Source organism: Xyrauchen texanus, chromosome 14, assembly GCF_025860055.1.
Source record: "Xyrauchen texanus isolate HMW12.3.18 chromosome 14, RBS_HiC_50CHRs, whole genome shotgun sequence".
NCBI lineage: Eukaryota > Metazoa > Chordata > Actinopteri > Cypriniformes > Catostomidae > Xyrauchen > Xyrauchen texanus.
Window position 1 is genome coordinate 40,015,014 of NC_068289.1, and position 18,927 is coordinate 40,033,940.

The following is an 18,927-nucleotide window of genomic DNA, read 5'->3' on the forward strand; positions in this document are numbered from 1 at the left end:
TACCTCTGGTGAACTTGGAGCCTGTTAAGATTAATCCATTCTTCTTTACTCAAATGTGCTTTACAAAAGCGCAGATTTATGTGCACTAAGAACTAGATTCTAGTGTGCCATATGGCTAACTTAGAATGATAATTTCCCTTATACTGCATAACCCAATTTAATAATTAAATGAAGACAATGATACGTTAATCATAGATGCGTTATGCTTACTTGTAACTAGTTACATTATTTAAAAAAAATAAGTAAGGTTTACTTGAGCCAAATAAGTGTTTACTTGCATGCAAACCGATTGCCTTGAAAAATGTAAGTAAGGTCAACTAATTAGATTTTACAGTGCGCGCGCACACACACACACACACACACACACACACACACACACACACACACACACACATGTTGTGTTTCCATGTTTTATGGGGACTTTCCATAGACATAATGGTTTTTATACTGTACAAACTTTATATTCTATCCCCGAAACCTAACCCTACCCCTAAACCTAATCCTCACAGAAAACTTTCTGCATTTTTACATTTTCAAAAAACATAATTTAGTATGATTTATAAGCTGTTTTCCTCATGGGGACTGACAAAATGTCCCCACAAGGTCAAAAATTTCGGGTTTTACTATCCTTATGGGGACATTTGGTCCCCACAAAGTGATAAATACACGCTCACATACACACACACACACACACACACACACACACACACAGTTGTCATCTTTTTGAACAATCCTTGTTCTGTCTAGACCAAAATGCAACAGAAGTCTTCTTTTATTTATCTGAACATTTCCACTAAAACACATGCCAATGAATAACCTGAACTAGACAAAAGCACGCGGTGTTTATCGCACTAAGATAACTTTTTTCTATTCCTTTATTCTCTCCGACTTCAAAGGCTTTTCCGAAGGCAGCGCATCCTGACCCGAAAATGAGTTTGAGGAATACTCCATATGTAATTACAGATATCCGAGAGAGTCCTTGCGTAAAGTGGATCCTGTCCGCTTTTTCCCGTCATTCCATATTATTAAAATGATACGCATGGAGAAGACGCTCAACAAGTAACACCTTTTAATTGCAAATACTTTATAGGATTATATGTAATGAAACCTATTGCGGTACAACCCCTTCTTCACTTAATATGCCATATTTCATCAATATGTGTCTATATGCTTTCGCTGTAATTGTAATGATAATAATACTTATTGTTATTATTATTTTAACATCAAACGCGAATCTTAAAACTTTGAATTAATTTACACAAGTCGGCACTTAATCCAGTTTTATCAGAGATGCCGGCATGATTAATAATCATCCATTTGCAAGAATGGGAGCTTTAAGGAACAACGACGATGCAGATGCAGATGCAGATCATGACCATTGAAGAAAGTCAAGTGTTTTTTGAAAGACGCAAGCGGCGCTAAATGGAGCACGTGATGGCTGAAATCTATTGTTTGCCATGAGCCATGTGTCCTCTCCATTATTTGGCCAAACGTGGCTTCTGAAATGTAATTACGCCTATCGAATGAGATTAATGTTGTACCATTATGCTTTTATATGCATGCCTTTTGTTTCGACTTCAGTCCAGTGGGTACAGTGACAGATAAGGTGAAGGTGCTGAGATGATTGGCAGCTGCTCAGCCTTTCGTCAGTGTCCAATTCAGGCGCGCCGATGTCTTTCCCGCTCCTTTTGATGGCGTTTCAGGTGCTCCAGGCGACATCAAAACTATAATCCATAAAACCGACGCATTCTGTTAAACCCTTCTCAAAACAGTCACATAAACCCTAATATAATCAATGCATAGCATTTCATTGCCTGCAGCCTCCGCAGTGATTTAAAACCTGGACATGCTCAGTGGACGATTTGTTTCAAATTGGCACTCTGAGCTTTGTGACCCAGTTTGATAGCAACATCTGGGAGAGTATTTTAATTAAATGAAAAGAGAAATATCTCATTAGCTGCTGACAAGAAACAAACACAAAAATAGGCTACGTGTAAGAAAATAAAGGCGTCAAAAGATGCGATGCTTAAATGCTGTATACAAGTGTTTTATTAAAAACCTTTCATTATTAATAATACTCATTTTATTGTGACTATTATTATAACCACAGGAGGGAATCGTTTCATTCCAAGGTGTTTAACGGGGGTCCGGAAAGATTCAACAGAGGACCCATGTGGACTTCAATACAAGTCAGTCGACAGCATTTGTGGCATAATGTTGATAACCACAAAAATACATTTCTTCACGTCCCTCTTTAAAAAAAAAAAAATACAAAATAGCACAAATGTGTGTTCCAGTGAGGCACTTATAATGGAAGTCAATGGGGTCCATTTTTAAAGGCAGAAATGTGACGCTCATCATTTTATAAAAGCGCTTACATGAATTCTTCTGTTTAATCTTTTGTGTTATTTGAACTGTGAAGTTGTTTAGATAATTTTTACAGTTATTTTAGGGTTTTAGGGTTTATTGACATTGTGTCATCCAGTGGCATAGCCAAGGGTGGGTCTGGGCCCACCCAAATTAGACCCAGGCCCACCCAGAGTGTTGGGGATTATTCTATGACTTCCAATATATATTTATAAAATCAATTCTGACTTCTAAAAGTGTGAAAACTGTTTGCATGCTCCACCTCTCTGATGTTAAGAAACATTTGGTAAAAATATAATATTGGGGCGAAAATTTGGCACATCCATTTTTATTGAGGCCCACCTAAAAGTATTTCCCTGCCTACGCACTTGATGTCGTCATGGCAACAAAGATGTAAAATAGTCTAACTTTACAAAGAAATGGTTAGGAAGTGATTTTATCACATTAGAATTATGTTAACACACATATTGTTTAAGTCTTGTGGCTATACTTTTGAAACAGTGAGTATGTTAATGTTTTCTGATTGACCCCCATTGACTTACATTGTAAGTATCTCACTGGAACAGATTATTATTTATTTTTTTAAAGAAATGGAGGGACAAAACGAAATTATTTTTTGAGGTAATCAGCATTATGTCACACTAAATGCTGTCGACTGAGCTGAACTTGTATTGATATTCTTTTAAATATATATACGTTCAACATAGTTCAAAATGTTTTAAATATGTAATATACAGTATATAAAATGGTTAATTTGTTCTATAGCTTTAATAAATAAATGTATAGCCTCTAGTCATCTTAGGTTCCTTCTATGGTGTGTAAAACCTTAATTAAACCAATTTAAGGTAGTTATGTAGAAGTTATGGGAAGACTAACAGCTGTACATCATCGCACCATTAGCGGGGTAACTCCCAGCCAATCACATGTAAGCAATGGCTTTATAAGTCTGCTCACAATCACACTGCTGTTTCAGTGTGCTAACACAGCAATCTCCTCCACCCCACCACCACCTGTTGTGCCCCGTCCTGCATGGGGGTAGGCTCCTCGCCCCTGCCTCCTATCTCCGGCAGGATATGACGGTTCTGAGTACAACTTCTTCGGACCTCCAGACGGGAATTACGCCAAAGAGAGACATTACCTTTCTGTTGTATATTCATCAAATAAATGTCATCTTAAATTTCACTCACTTCTGCGAGTCTTCCTGATAGAAATTGTGTTATTATTTTATATATATATATATATATATATATATATATATATATATATATATATATATATATAAGAAAATGAGCATTTTCACATTAGGGAATGCCTGGGTTGGCTGAGAGTCTGGTTTGGGGACGGAAAAGGTTGACAGCCCCTTATTTAATTGACTCTGAGTTTTAAGGCACTTTTCTACCGCACGTTACGGTTCGACTCGCCTCAACTCGACTAGCTTTACTTTTCTGAGCTTGCATTTCCACTGCAGTTTAGTGCCGCCTAAATGTGGGTGGGATTATAGGCTGATCGTCATAGTTGCACCGCCTCTACTGCCGTGACATCATCTTAAACACGACACAAACTGACCAAAACAATAACCCGACCGATAGCTGTTAGCTGCTAGCTCATTGTGCTGCATAAAGCAGTTGTTGCGTGGTGATTTTACACAACTGTAACAGTTAAATTGGTTGTTTTAGAAGCTTTTCAGTAGCTGCTCAAATAAATAAAGTGAAGCTTTCAAGCAGAGTATAGAGTTTACATAACAAAACGTCCCAACCTCCATCATGGATCAGTGCAGGACACTCTCCGTCCTATTGCTCGACGGTCTAGATAGCGTCCATTTGGTCCGACCAATCAGTGATCTGCAGGATATTGACGTCACATTTAGTATCGACTCGGCTCTCTTGGAACCTCAACCGAGGTAGTACTAAAAAAAGGTACCATCGACAGTAGAAAACCCCCAAAAAAGCGAGCAGGGTTGAATCGAGTTGTAAAGTGCAGTGGAAAAGACCAGGTGAAAACAGATACATGTTGGGTCTGCTACTGTTAGCCAGTGACATTTACATGATTGTACAGCAGATGACTTTCTGACATGCAAACAGCTCATCAAGACAACTGCCCATATCTTTCTAAATTAAGGTAAAAATTGTGAAGAAGTTTTACAAGCTTATGTTTTATTACGAGAAGCAGACAATGTGTGAAATTCTGAGCAAGCAAAAGTTTTGGCCTTGAGTTTTGCATGAACTCCCTGTGAACTCGAATAAGACTTTAGCGTGCCCGGCAGAGGAAGTAATTCATGGGAAGGGAATTGGCCTCATGAGGAGATGGGCATTTCTTATATACGTTTTGCACTTTGCCAATCGTGTTAGTGTATTGAAATAGACCTCTTCAAACTAAAACATGGGTGTGTAGACTTTTCACCCACTGATAAAAGTGTTGTTATTATCAGATATCTTATACTTGTTGCCCTCCCTTCCTCCAAGACAAAGTTGAAGATTTCTAACTGTAATAGACATGAGTTTAATTATTACATGTTCAAAACTAATTGAAAGATTCTTTTTTATTCCTTAAACAAGTTTGATTTTACATTTTCTTTCAAATGCATAAAAGTAAACGCTTATTTATGAGTTCACAAGATCAAAACAGTTATTAAAGACACTCAAATAAGTCACTATATAATTAGACTGAATCATTATAGCGATACAGTTTTAAGGCTATGAAGGAGTTGGCAGTGCAAAGACAAGTTTTAACTCTATTTCTGTAATTATTATGATTATATAATCTTTAAAATTCCCACCCACACATTTACCACAGTAAAGGCATAATCAGGTGCTTTAAAAGATTTGTATTAAACAAAATGCTGCAAATCGCTCAAGGGCATTTGGACCGCAAGTAGATCTGTCAGTTTCTGGCAGTGCGGCTGCTTTTGATAACCCTTTTGCCAGTGTTGTAATATTAATCTGTCATTATGCATAGATCCAAATATCCACAACGAAAACACATTTTTCTCTATCCAAGATTTCATTTAAGTATTGCTCTCCCTTGGAAAATGCTATTATTTACTCACCCTCAAGTCGTTCCATGCCTGTATGCTTTTATTTTTTATATGAGTAATTCTGAAGAAACTGCACACAGCTTCATAAAGCGACTCGTGCGCTACATTGTGAAGCAATGTGACAGACTGAATTTAAAGTCATTATTCACTGAAAATCATAAAAAAGTAATAATAACAGAATGAGATGGCGATATTGTTACACCCCTGGAGGAAATTAAACGAAACAGCGAACAATGTTATAAAAAAAAATGTTTACCGTTTCAACCCCTAAAAGGGTCGGATTAGCCAGCGGGAGATTCGGGAGTTTTCCCATTGGGCCTCTAGCGGGCTGATGCACTTATATGATATAGTTATCATACAATATCATACACTAATACAATATCCTGAATGTTTTACGTGCCCTTCTTTGTCATCGGATCAAAGAGGATCGAAGAAAGAGAAAGGGGACGTTCACACTAAATGCGTCCTTGCGCTACAAAAAAAGCTAGGCGCGGTGCAACGAACAGACCGCAGGTATCACAAGACACGTTAAGTTACTTTTAACTTATCACGGTGACTAAAAAATTTGCCGCTCATGCATGAGACGCTAAACAACAACAATACGATGGTCAAAGAAGTCCGTCTAGCGCATCTTTACATAGTAAAACTATTTCTATCGGGAAGACACGCAGGCTTGAGTGAAGTTTAAGATGCCATTTATTTGATAAATGTAAAACAGGAAGTAATGTCTCTCTATTTGGCGTAGGCCCCGTCCAGCGGTCTGAGGGAACCGTCATGTCCTGCCGGAGATAGGAGGCAGGGGCGAGGAGCCTACCCCCATGCGGGACAGGGCTCAACAGGTGGTGATGGGGTGGAGGAGGTTGCCTGTGTTAGCACACTGAAACAGCAAAGTGATAGATTGTGAGCAGACTTATAAAGCGATGGCTTACATGTGATTGGCTAGGGATTACCCAGCTAATGATGTGATGATGTACAGCTGCTAGTCTTCCCGCTAGAACTACGCTATGCTTCAAGTGAAAAACAGCGCAGGCGGATGCAAACACGTGCTATGTCATTGGCCTTGCCTCCTTCTTCTGCCATTGCCTAAGTGGGAGGAGGTTTGCACCAGAGGTGTTCTGTTACTGACTTGATCTATCTAATGACTATTTACAACTTAACGGTATTAGACAGGGTTTTTGGTATGCCCGTCATGGTTAGTTGTGTTTTTATTATGTATTGGATTGAAGGCCTGAATAGCAGTAGCTGAGTGTCATACTTTATAAGGGGAACATCTTTTGGTCTTTACTGAAAGTAATGAAGTTTATTTTCTCTATAAGGATGCGTTAGATTTTCTTTTAATGTTGCCAATAATAAACTGGTTTGTATACTGAATATTTAAACATATTTTCATTATTAGCCTATTTACTATCCAGCTGCATATCCTCGTGCAACCCCATGAACACATGTGTGGGCGTTGTGTTTTGGATTTGCTATACACAAAGTACAATTTAAATTCATTTAAACTGACTGATCTGAGTTCAGGAGACTCCTGGAGATGCATGGAACAACATGGCGCTGACCACAGCGCAGTTTGTCTTTGGGAGATATGCCAATAAAACTAACTCTGGTAAGAAACCTCATTAAGTTTTTACATTGAAACCTGTTTCAGTCAAAAGATTAGAGTCTCTAGTTTCATCCAATATGCCATTTCAAATGTTTTAGCACTTTACAGACAGCACACTGGAGGTTAAGTCATGCACTAAATAGGGAGCAAGGGAGCATCCTATAGCTCTCCTATAACTGTTCTGAGACCAGTGCAGACAGACAGCACACTGGAGGTTAATCATTCACTAAATAGGGAGCAAGGGAGCATCCTATAGCTCTCCTATAACTGTTCTGAGACCAGTGCAGACAGACAGCACACTGGAGGTTAAGTCATGCACTAAATAGGGAGCAAGGGAGCATCCTATAGCTCTCCTATAACTGTTCTGAGACCAGTGCAGACAGACAGCACACTGGAGGTTAATCATTCACTAAATAGGGAGCAAGGGAGCATCCTATAGCTCTCCTATAACTGTTCTGAGACCAGTGCAGACAGACAGCACACTGGAGGTTAAGTCATGCACTAAATAGGGAGCAAGGGAGCATCCTATAGCTCTCCTATAACTGTTCTGAGACCAGTGCAGACAGACAGCACACTGGAGGTTAATCATTCACTAAATAGGGAGCAAGGGAGCATCCTATAGCTCTCCTATAACTGTTCTGAGACCAGTGCAGACAGACAGCACACTGGAGGTTAAGTAATGCACTAAAAAGGGAGCAAGGGAGCATCCTATAGCTCTCCTATAACTGTTCTGAGACCAGTGCAGACAGACAGCACACTGGAGGTTAATCATTCACTAAATAGGGAGCAAGGGAGCATCCTATAGCTCTCCTATAACTGTTCTGAGACCAGTGCAGACAGACAGCACACTGGAGGTTAAGTCATGCACTAAATAGGGAGCAAGGGAGCATCCTATAGCTCTCCTATAACTGTTCTGAGACCAGTGCAGACAGACAGCACACTGGAGGTTAATCATTCACTAAATAGGGAGCAAGGGAGCATCCTATAACTCTCCTATAACTGTTCTGAGACCAGTGCAGACAGACAGCACACTGGAGGTTAAGTCATGCACTAAATAGGGAGCAAGGGAGCATCCTATAGCTCTCCTATAACTGTTCTGAGACCAGTGCAGACAGACAGCACACTGGAGGTTAATCATTCACTAAATAGGGAGCAAGGGAGCATCCTATAGCTCTCCTATAACTGTTCTGAGACCAGTGCAGACAGACAGCACACTGGAGGTTAAGTCATGCACTAAATAGGGAGCAAGGGAGCATCCTATAGCTCTCCTATAACTGTTCTGAGACCAGTGCAGACAGACAGCACACTGGAGGTTAATCATTCACTAAATAGGGAGCAAGGGAGCATCCTATAGCTCTCCTATAACTGTTCTGAGACCAGTGCAGACAGACAGCACACTGGAGGTTAAGTCATGCACTAAATAGGGAGCAAGGGAGCATCCTATAGCTCTCCTATAACTGTTCTGAGACCAGTGCAGACAGACAGCACACTGGAGGTTAAGTAATGCACTAAATAGGGAGCAAGGGAGCATCCTATAGTGCTCTATGCATTTAAGTGCATTCACTGCAGACACGGGAAAATGATAATTAGTAAATAGATTCATAATTGATCATATATAATTTCATTTTAACACAGTTGGCAGTGATTGGATGATGCGGGACATTACTGACAGTACTTACAATTAATTACAGTATGATACTTTCTAATGTAATGTCTGTAACGTCTGAAAAACATGAATAATCAACATTCCTGGAAACATAATGATTCATTTGATTAAAAAACATCTGACTTTCAATAGCTGGGTATTATTTAAAATGTCACAACTTAGTTCTGGTGTCCACATATGAGGACATACATTTTTATGAAATGTTTTTGCTCTAGAACTGTATTTTCTTTTATGCGTGTTTATTAGTTTCTACTATTTAAAAATCAAAAAGGGAAATAGAAAATGCACACATCTGGCTTGCTCGGGTCTCAGGAGGATGTACTGTAGATAAGCTCCCGAAAGTGAATGAGGTTGTGTGTCCTGTACTATAAAAATTTCAATGCATCCTCTATTAGATCAGTCAGTCATATCTGACCATATAGAGTCGAACCCAAACCCTAAACCTAATAAAGTGCTAGAAAGGAAGTTAGCTATAATTAGATGTCTGTATTGTATCGATTTTAAATTCTGTTTGTTGATTGATTGTCTCTGCGGTAATAAAAGTTGTACAATATCTTATGATTTCCCCATATTGTACAAAAGTTGTCATGAGACTGTACTGGAAAAGATGTACAGCGAAGGAAGAGTGATCACAGGAGAGCCGATAAGCCGCACGTCTCAAAGTGTTACGCGATCCTTTTGACATTATCTGTAATCCTCGAGGCCAGCTTCCAAATGATCCTGCCCGCATTGACTATCTCAGTCGTTTACGATGCGACCTTCGGTGCCATTTGTCAAATCAAATTTGCCTTTCAGTGCTCATCGGCATCTCCCAAGAGCTACGTTTAACCAAAGAGTAAACGGGAGGGGGCAGGGACTCAGTATTCATCCTTTTCACTTCTGTACCCCTGTGGTTTGGAAATCAGAGTCTTCTCCCCCTGCAGGCATTGTGATGACTTTGTGATGATACACTATTTTGAAGCATTTAGCTGGTGCATTATCGCCCAGGTCCTTTTTCCTTCATTCTTGCAGCTTATCGTTTCTGCATCGTGGCCCCGTCCAAACAGAGAGTTGTAATTACCCAGACTGCCACCTGATAGCGGCCTCCACTATCGGCAACATCACTGTGTGTCTCTTGGTTTCATGTCAGAGCGGATAGAGAGAGAGCGAGCAGGACGTAATGATGGCATTTTGAGCTGGAATGGAATCAGCTTAAACTTCACAATGTTTCTCTCATTCACCCTTTTCTCCCATTATCATATCAAAATGCCTGGCATTCTCTATACACTTCTCCTTTTTCTGTAGAAGCAGTCTGACACAAAACAGAAAGCGATTTCTCCATCAACCAGAAGTGAGGCACTCCATTTAGTATTTTATGTGGTGTCACTCTTCCGGCTATAGAACTTTCCATGCGGGTTTAAGATGTTTAGTGCTGGTTAAGTGCCCTAAATGATCAGTTACCATCATAGACCAGCATTGGAAATCCTGTTGGTCTAAGCTGGTCTCTTTACGCTGTTAAGTGATGGTTTAGTTTACTCAAACCAGCACTAACTAGCATAAACCACAATGGTTAGTCAAGAAGTAAAAAAGTTAGTAAAGGTTTAGTGCACTAACCAGCATAAAGCAGCTTGGTTAGTGAAAAGGCTAGTAAGTGATTGTTTAGTGCCCTCAACCATCACTAACTAGCATAAACTAGCATGGGACATCATGCTTGTCTAAGCTGGTCTTTGGTGACATCCTTCATAATGCCTGCCAACCCTATTGATAAGATCACATTAAACCAGCATTTATTTCCATGCGGGTTTAAGATGGTTAGTGCTGGTTAAGTGCCCTAAATGATCAGTTACCATCATAGACCAGCATTGGAAATCCTGTTGGTCTAAGCTGGTCTCTTTATGCTGTTAAGTGATGATTTAGTTTACTTAAACGGCACTAACTAGCATAAACCAGAATGGTTAGTCAAGAAAAATGCCTGCCAACCCTATTGAAAAGATCACATTAAACCAGCATTTATTTCCATGGGGGGTTTAAGAAATTTAGTGATGGTTAAGTGTCCTAAATGATCAGTTACCATCATAGACCAGCATGGAAAATCATGTTGGTCTAAGCTGGTCTCCATGATGTCCTCTAACCCTGCTGAACAGACCAACTTAGACCACTAAACCATCACTGGCCAGTAAAAACCAGTGAAAGAAATGTAGCCAAGGTTTAGAGCACAAAATCATCACCAACCAGCATAAACCCTCATGAACATCAATGCTGGTTTAAGGTGGTCTTTGGTGTCATTCTTTGTGATGTCCTCTAACCCTGCTGAAAAGAAAAGCTTAGACCAGCATAACTAGCACCAGAATGGTTTTGGTAAGTGATGGTTTAGTGCATTAAATCATTTACCAGCATAAACCAGCATGGAAACTAAACCATCGCTAACAAGCATATACCACAATGGTAAGCGAAGAACACTGGTTAGTGATGGTTTAGTGCCTTAAGCCATCATTAACCATCATAAGCCAGCATGGATATTCTTGCTGGTCTAAGCTGGTCTTTGGTGACAATAGAGTTGTACTGAACCTGTAATATTCCTTTAACTTTTATTTCTTTAAAAACAGCATCAAAGATGTGTCAAACTCATTATTGGGCTCTTCCAACTATTTAAGCACGGTGAAAAGATAAAGCAGTTGTAGCCTCAGTCATATGAAGAATGGCAAAATTAATCAGAAATTCAGATTTTAGGTTCCCATGGCATTGACGCTCACCATGAAACACACTATCAATTTGAACTAAAGGGACGTAGTGAGCTGCATATTGATTGTGTCATTGAGAGAAAAATACATGACTTTCCTTCTCTTCAATGGGAAGTCACTATGATGCAGCAGATTGATGTTTTTGTTCCAACTCAAGGTAAAGCTGTTAATAGAGCCTCACTAGCAATTATTAAGAGTAAATATTTTCAGCTTGAATACAACATGAGTTAAGAAGGGAAGTACATTAGAAGTTAAAGGAATAGTTTACGCATAAAACTGAATTTTCCGTCATTATCTACCTAAATTTGAATGAACAATCACACATCAGTTCAATTGTGTTTACCTTTTATTGTGCCGCTACAGGTAGTTCCATGGGAACCAGGAAGTCATCGCTTAGCAACAACTCCATTTTGGCACCACTATGTGGAAATTTGAATCCCACAGAGGGCATTCGAATTTCGGTAAACACAGACTGATTTCAGCTGAAGAACTTTCGACCTACTGTTGCCGAATTCGCAGTGAGATCATTCTTGCCATTTCGGATATGCGGAATGGAGAATGAAGTTTTGAGAGCTTCAGTGCAGGTTATTGGTGAATAACAACATCCATTTTTGTCTGTTCCTCACATAAAGCTTTCGTGTGACTTGAGAAAACTCTAAATATAGCCAAAGACTTTCTGGCAAGTCTGTCCACTGTCGGCCATCTTTGGAACGCTCCCAGGACGCTATTTCCAGTCAGGAAAGTGCAGCAACTTTCTACTTAAATGTAGATAAGAGTGAAATCTCCAAAACGGTTGGTCAAGATTACGATCAAAGAACATATTTCAAATCAGCAGTAAAATCTGACAATACTTGTATCACATATTGTGCTTCTTTTCCTCAGATTACACCAAAAAATGCTATTTCAGGCTGGTTAACTAATGCACATTTTCTCGAATTGATCGATCTCTGTGTTTAAAAGCCGATTGCCTCCTTTACCTCTAAGGCGGGACTTCCTTTTCTATGACCGTTGGCCATTGTGCGTTCCAATTTCTCCAATTAATTTTAATAGAAGTGGTTCATCCCTGCTAAACAGTCTCTGATATAGCTCAGGAGTCATATGGACTACTTTTATAGTGCTTTCGTGGTGTTTTTTGGTCCCTTTGTGGAGCTGTCGTTTTATGGAAACGACAAGGTGTATTTTGAGTTTTTTGGCAAATTTTCAAGCTCTTGGTTGCACATCCTTGGGTTCCTGGTGATGTGGGAAGGACAGTGATTTCAAACACTTTTGCCATTGCATTGTGCCCTGGCCATTTGCATGAGAAAACTACAAATCCACAGGGTCTATTAGAGCTTTAAAACTCAACGTTCTCTTCCAAACGCAAAACACAAAAGGCCTCCCATGCAAACGCCACATTGCTTTGAAACAACCTGTATACACTTGTGCTTTTTCTACTCTATGGCATGGACAAAAAGAGTGGAAAAAGTTGAGCGGGCATTCAGTTGTAAACCCCCTGTCGCAGCTGGTCCACATCTTGCTGTGCGCTGCCAAGTGCGAGAAGAGTTTTCTTTTCATCTGGCTCGGCCCAAAATCTGGGCTAATGTGTCTCGGAGAAAGAGTCCCTCCATGCCACGAACTCTCATTCTTCTCCTGTTGTTTCCACTATTCTGTGGTCTTCCACTTGGGATAATTGCAGTTTAATTGGGTGACAAGAAATGAAAACTGTGTCCACATTATTTAGGATTATCTCCTTTCTTTCTCGAGACAGCCATCAATTCAAAGAGGCCCATATATCAGCTCAGGGCAGTCTGTTCCCTGTTCAGGGCTGAGAATATTTGGAGAGCCGTATACCAGGAGGTTTTTAGGAAATTAGACCAACTTGGTTTCATGATGACAATTTGGCTTGTTTGAGTAATATTTGAGTAACAGGATTGACTACCCAGGCTCAAGAGAAGTCAAAATAATAGGAGATGGCGAAATCATATGGTGTTGGCATTGGCTCACACATCTTTCACTCCAATAGAGAAAAACAACGAACAATATTCTTACGATTTTTCCTAAGTTGAACCCCTAAGAATTGAAACAAAGTTGTATTCTTCCTACGCCTCTTGCATGTTTGTTTGTTAATTTGATTTTGCTTTCAGCTACCTGTAAGATTGGAGTACTTTTGATTTAATACATTTGAACATGTTTAACCTTCATATGGTAATTAAAGTAATTGAGTATAAATATTAAGTATTATACTTAAGTATTATTTTTGGGGATTTGTACTCAAGTGCAAAACAGAATACTTGTACTTTTACTTGATTACATTTCCAAAGAAAAATAGAACTGTAGAGTGGTGGAGGGTGAGGCCGGGCTGGAACAACGCACGCCCGATCCCCAATCAGCCTGATGGGGTCGCGCGAGGGATAATGGTGGCTGGTGACGACAGTTCGAGAGAGAGAGAGAATGATACGGAGCTGCTCAGTGTGTTTATGTTTGTTTGGTTTTGGTTCAGTAAACTATTATTTATATTGCCAAGCCGGTTCTCACCTCCTCCTTTCCCTTAACCCGCTTCACATTGGTGCCGAAACCCGGAAAGGAGGAGGGATGCCCGTCGCGGGGTCCTCGACACTGCCGTCCACCAAGGGGAGTGCCGCTGCCATCCGCCGGGGGACTGAGTAGGCCGACCGCCTGCACATGGAGAGCGGCCGCCATCCGCGAGACTAATGGTGACTGGACTCCCCGACCGCCTGGAGCAAAGGAGCAGCTGCCAGGGGTGGAGGAGTGCCCTGCCATCCCCCAGAAACGCAGAGAGGTCGAGAGGACTGCCATCTGCGAGGGGAGGAGGGAAGCGACTCCCCGACCACCTGGAGCAGAAGGGCCATGCCAGGGATGGAGGAGAGTCCCCACGGGTCGCAGAGAACACGGAGGGGCGTTCCATCCGCTGGGGGTCGGTCTGACTCCGGTTCGCCCAGGGAGGAGCGGCTGCCGTCTACCTGAGAGGGTGGAGGAGTGATCGGGGACCACGTGAGGATGCATCAGAGAACCGGTGAGTGAGGTTTTTTTTACCCCTCTCTCGGTTGGCCTTTATCCCTCGCCTATTGTTTTGTTGTTGTTTTTACCCTCCTGCCTCCTCCCAGGTCGAGCAAGGCGGGTATGACCCACGGGCAGATGGGGCGCAAGGCACATGGTCAAAAAACATCACACTTAACATATATTAAACATTACAACCATCTGTAAATGCAAAATGCAAATCCAACTAACTTCTATACATAACCTCCTATAAATATAATAATCCAAGTTGTGCCTTTACGTGCCTTTTAAAATGTAATTTCTGTTATTTTAATTATATGATAATAATAATTATAATAAAAATAATGGAATCTGAGTAAATATGAATTATATATCCATCTGCTCAACTGCAAGGATTGGTAGAGGCTGAGTGCTCTGACCTTGCGATTTGTGAGCGCCTTCTCCCATTCAACGAACATTGCGTGACTGTGGCAACGTTTCTGCTTAATAAAATGATGTGGTTCATTACACGTCTCAGGGCACTTCCGAAGTGAAATGTCCACTGTGTGGCGCTAAAAGCGAGTGAAATGTTCACTCAAATAGATGCGTTTTTAAGATTAATGTTCTGGCGAGATTTAAATGAACAAAACCGACCTTTCTACCCTAAATCTAAAACCTAAACCTAACCGATAGTGTCATAAAAAGCAAATGTGAGATGAAAAACACAATTAACGTCATTTTGTGGTGCTTCTATGACACTTTCGCTCAGGTGTCGACCCGAATGCTCTTCAGGACTCGTACCCCGGTCCTTTGTAACGCATATGCAACGCTCTCTCAGTTGAGCGACAATTTGATCACACTCAAACTCTAAATGTAGTTGGTTATTTAATGCGAACATTAAAATGAGTCATGTGCTATAATAAAAGTGTTTAGATGTCATAAGACAGCATTGTGTGAGGAACAGATTGAGAAATAATTGTTTATAATTTAGCAATTTTGAGTGAAAGGGATAAAAGTAATTGTTGTTTTAGTGCATCTAAGGTTCATTCCACCTCGCAATTGCTGTTAGGTACAATAAAAATCACATAAAAATAATTTTGGAAAAAATTTAGTTATTGTAACATGATTCTTTGACCAGGTTATGGATGACTTTGGTCAACAATGACCAAAAGATGGCTCTTCTTATTGATGCCCTGGTTCTGTGTTGGAGTGTGTGTTCTGCATTGTGAGTGTGTTTTCATCTCAACCCTTTATTTCTGAGTGTGAATGTGTAGCATTGTGGTTTAGCATTTATTGGTTTTATTTAGGGGTGGCTGTGGCTCAGGTGGTAGAGTGGGTTGGCAACTAATTGCAGGGTTGGCGGTTTGATTCCCGGCCTACATGACTGCACATGCTGAAGTGTCCTTGGGCAAGACACTGAACCCGAATTTGCTCCCAATCGCAGGCTAGCGCCTTGCATGGCATCTCTACTGTCATAGCTGTCACAGTGTAAAGTGCACTGAAACCTTTAAAAGTTTAAAAAAGTGCAATATAAGTGCAGACCACTTGACAAAAAGTGCCGTGTTTTAGTCTCACCAGTTCATGTTTGTGTAAGTGTGAGTGGGTTTGCATGTTTTGCACTGAGGATGTTTTAGAGTCTCACCCTGTAATTTCCATCTGGTTTTTTTTCTGCATTGTGGCTGATTTATTTACTGTATTAATAATGAATCAGCCCAATATTAATGTAACAGATGGCTACTACTTTATGATGCTTTTATGTTCTTATTGAGCCATATTTTCGACAAAAAATGTATTTCACTGTGTTGAATCTCACAGTAGCCAATAACAAATCATAAAACAGGAGATCTAAGCACTCATAGATGCTGTTCGATAATGAAGAAACGCAGAGATGATGGTATTATTTGTGTCGAGAGAGACACAGAACTCTCCTTTTCATTAGACCCTTTATTTCTCCGGTTCCCAAACCTCCTTGGGGGTGTGCATGGCAGGGTGATAAACATTGAGTCATTCGCAGGGCCTCGGCGAGCTGTACCTTCCCTTTTGTCAGGGCTGTACTCAACTTTAAAAGCCCCTTTCAGCCCACATGAATGGCCTTCATTTTCTCTCAAAGAACTTTGTATTGATAGCTGGCAAAAAGGGAAGGTTGTTTAAAAAAGGAAGGAGAGACAATGAGAACAAAAACGCAAAAAGCTTTTCAGATTCCATTATGAACATAGCACTCCCATTCTTTTCCACTGTTTATACATGTTCTGTGGAATAATGCAGCCCTGCTGTAATATGTTCCTTGTCCTCTTATTTGAAATGGGCCTTGTATCGGTGCTGAGAGAGAGGAGGGGGGATTGTAAACAGAAGATGTGGTACGGAACCGCTGCTCATGTGTTTACTAGAAGATCAAGGTAAAGTGAACAGATTGCGAGTAGAAAAATAAGATTGCATAGAAAGAAAGGCGAAAGAAAGGAGACCTTGCCCGTGTACTAAAAAGCTATTCAGATTGTAGTCCATTGTGAAAATATTTATGGCGCCCTGATGCCCAGACCAAGTTGCGAGCTGCGCTTTTCCAAAACTGTGCAACTGAAGTGTCTCTGATGACAATATGAATGCTCAAGAGCTTTCAGATTTCCTTGCCTGATGTTAGTTGCACCAAAGCCCAGGCGAGTTTTAGGAGTGTTTCTGTAGTTTAGGTGGTGGGGACTTATATGGGAGCTACACATCTAAAAAACTATAGTACGACTATGAAAAAATATCTTTAACCAGCCTAAACTGCTTTGCTGGTCTTAGCTGGTTTAGGCCTAGCCCAAACCCCTTATTTAAGGAATGTTCAAGGCTCAGTACAAGCATTTGTGGCATAATGTTGATTACCACAAAAAACAATGTTGTCCTTCCTTTTCTTTAAAATCATGTTAGAGAACACTGACTACCACCCCTGGAGTCACAAGTTCGAATCCTGGGTGTGCTGAGTGTCTCCAGCCAGGTCTCCTTAGCAACCAAACTGGACCGGTTGCTAGGGAGGGTAGAGTCACATGGGGTAACCTCTTCGTGGTGGTGATTAGTGGTTCTCTCAATGGGCCGTGTGGTGAGTTGTGTGTGGATCGTGGAGAGTAGCATGAGCCTCCACATGCTGTGAGTCTCCGCGGTGTCATGCACAACGAGTCACGTGATCAGATGCGCGGATCGACGGTCTCAGAAGCGGAGGCAACTGAGACTTTTGCTCCTCCACCCGGATTGAGGTGAGTAACCGCGTCACCACGAGGACCTACTAAGTAGGTGGAATTGGGCATTCCAAAATTGGGGAGAATAGGGGATAAAAGATTTTTGATGACGCTTACAATGGAACTGAATGGGCCAATCCATAAATGCTAAAATGCCCACCATTTCAAAAGTATAGCAAACATGATTTTAGTGTAATGTACAGCATTTACCGGATTATAGGGTTGACTGGCGTTATGTCGTCATGACAACCAAATTGTAACATTGGATTAAACTTTTTTTTTTACATCGACAAGGTTAGTAAGCAATTATATCACAGTAAAATCACATGAACACATAATGTATAATGTCTTGTGGCTATACTTTTTAAAAAAGTGTACATTTGAATGTTTATGAACTGGCCCCATTCACTTCCATTAAAAGTGTCTCACTGTAACCCACATGTTTACTTTTTTAAATAAACAAAGTGTGAGGTGTGAAATCATTTTTCGTAGGGATGTCATAAAATATCAATATTGATCAGCACGTTATTTTATCGATGTATTTTTGAGCAATCGATACGTTAAAATGAGCCAACATCTAAATTAGAAGCCCGATCGGCGTGCTTTCCAATTCACTGTCTCGGTTTCACAGACTGGCGTAATATCGTTGGGAGACCACAAGAGGGCAATACACCAATTACCGAAGCCAGTAACAGTCACTTTGTATTAAGATAGGGACGTTAGGCACGGTGGCTCAGTGGTTAGCACTGTCGCCTCACAGCAAGAAGGTCCAGCTCAACGAGGGCCTTTCTGTGTGGAGTTTGCATGTTCTTCCCATGTTTGTGTGGGTATCCTCCAGGTGCTCCGGTTTCTTCCACAAGTCCAAAAACATGCAGGTTAAATGAATTGGAGACTCTAAATTGCCCCATGTGAGTGAGAGTCCCCAAACCACTTGGGGGTTGCGTCAGGATGGACATCCGGTGTAAAACTTGTGCCAAATTAAATACATATATATATTCAGACTATCACAAAGTGGAACCTGCACCTAAGTGGGACAAATGCTAGGGGAGAGAGAGATTCTCTTTGCATTAAGTTACCAGTGCATCTTCTTTTTTCACTCATTGTTAACATTATAAGCCTGAAGAGAAACATCTTAAATTCAATTCAAATGTATTTGTAAGGGATAATGGACAGTTGGCCGGCCGTTATTGCAAAATAAAGCTGACTGTACATTATCCGGCTTATTACACGGCTACCTACCAAATCAATAAATAGACATGACATATTGATTTGAGTTTAAATGATCTGAAATATCAGACCACTAGATGATGTCATTGACTGATCAGGATCAAGTATTCCAGGGAGCGTGGTCC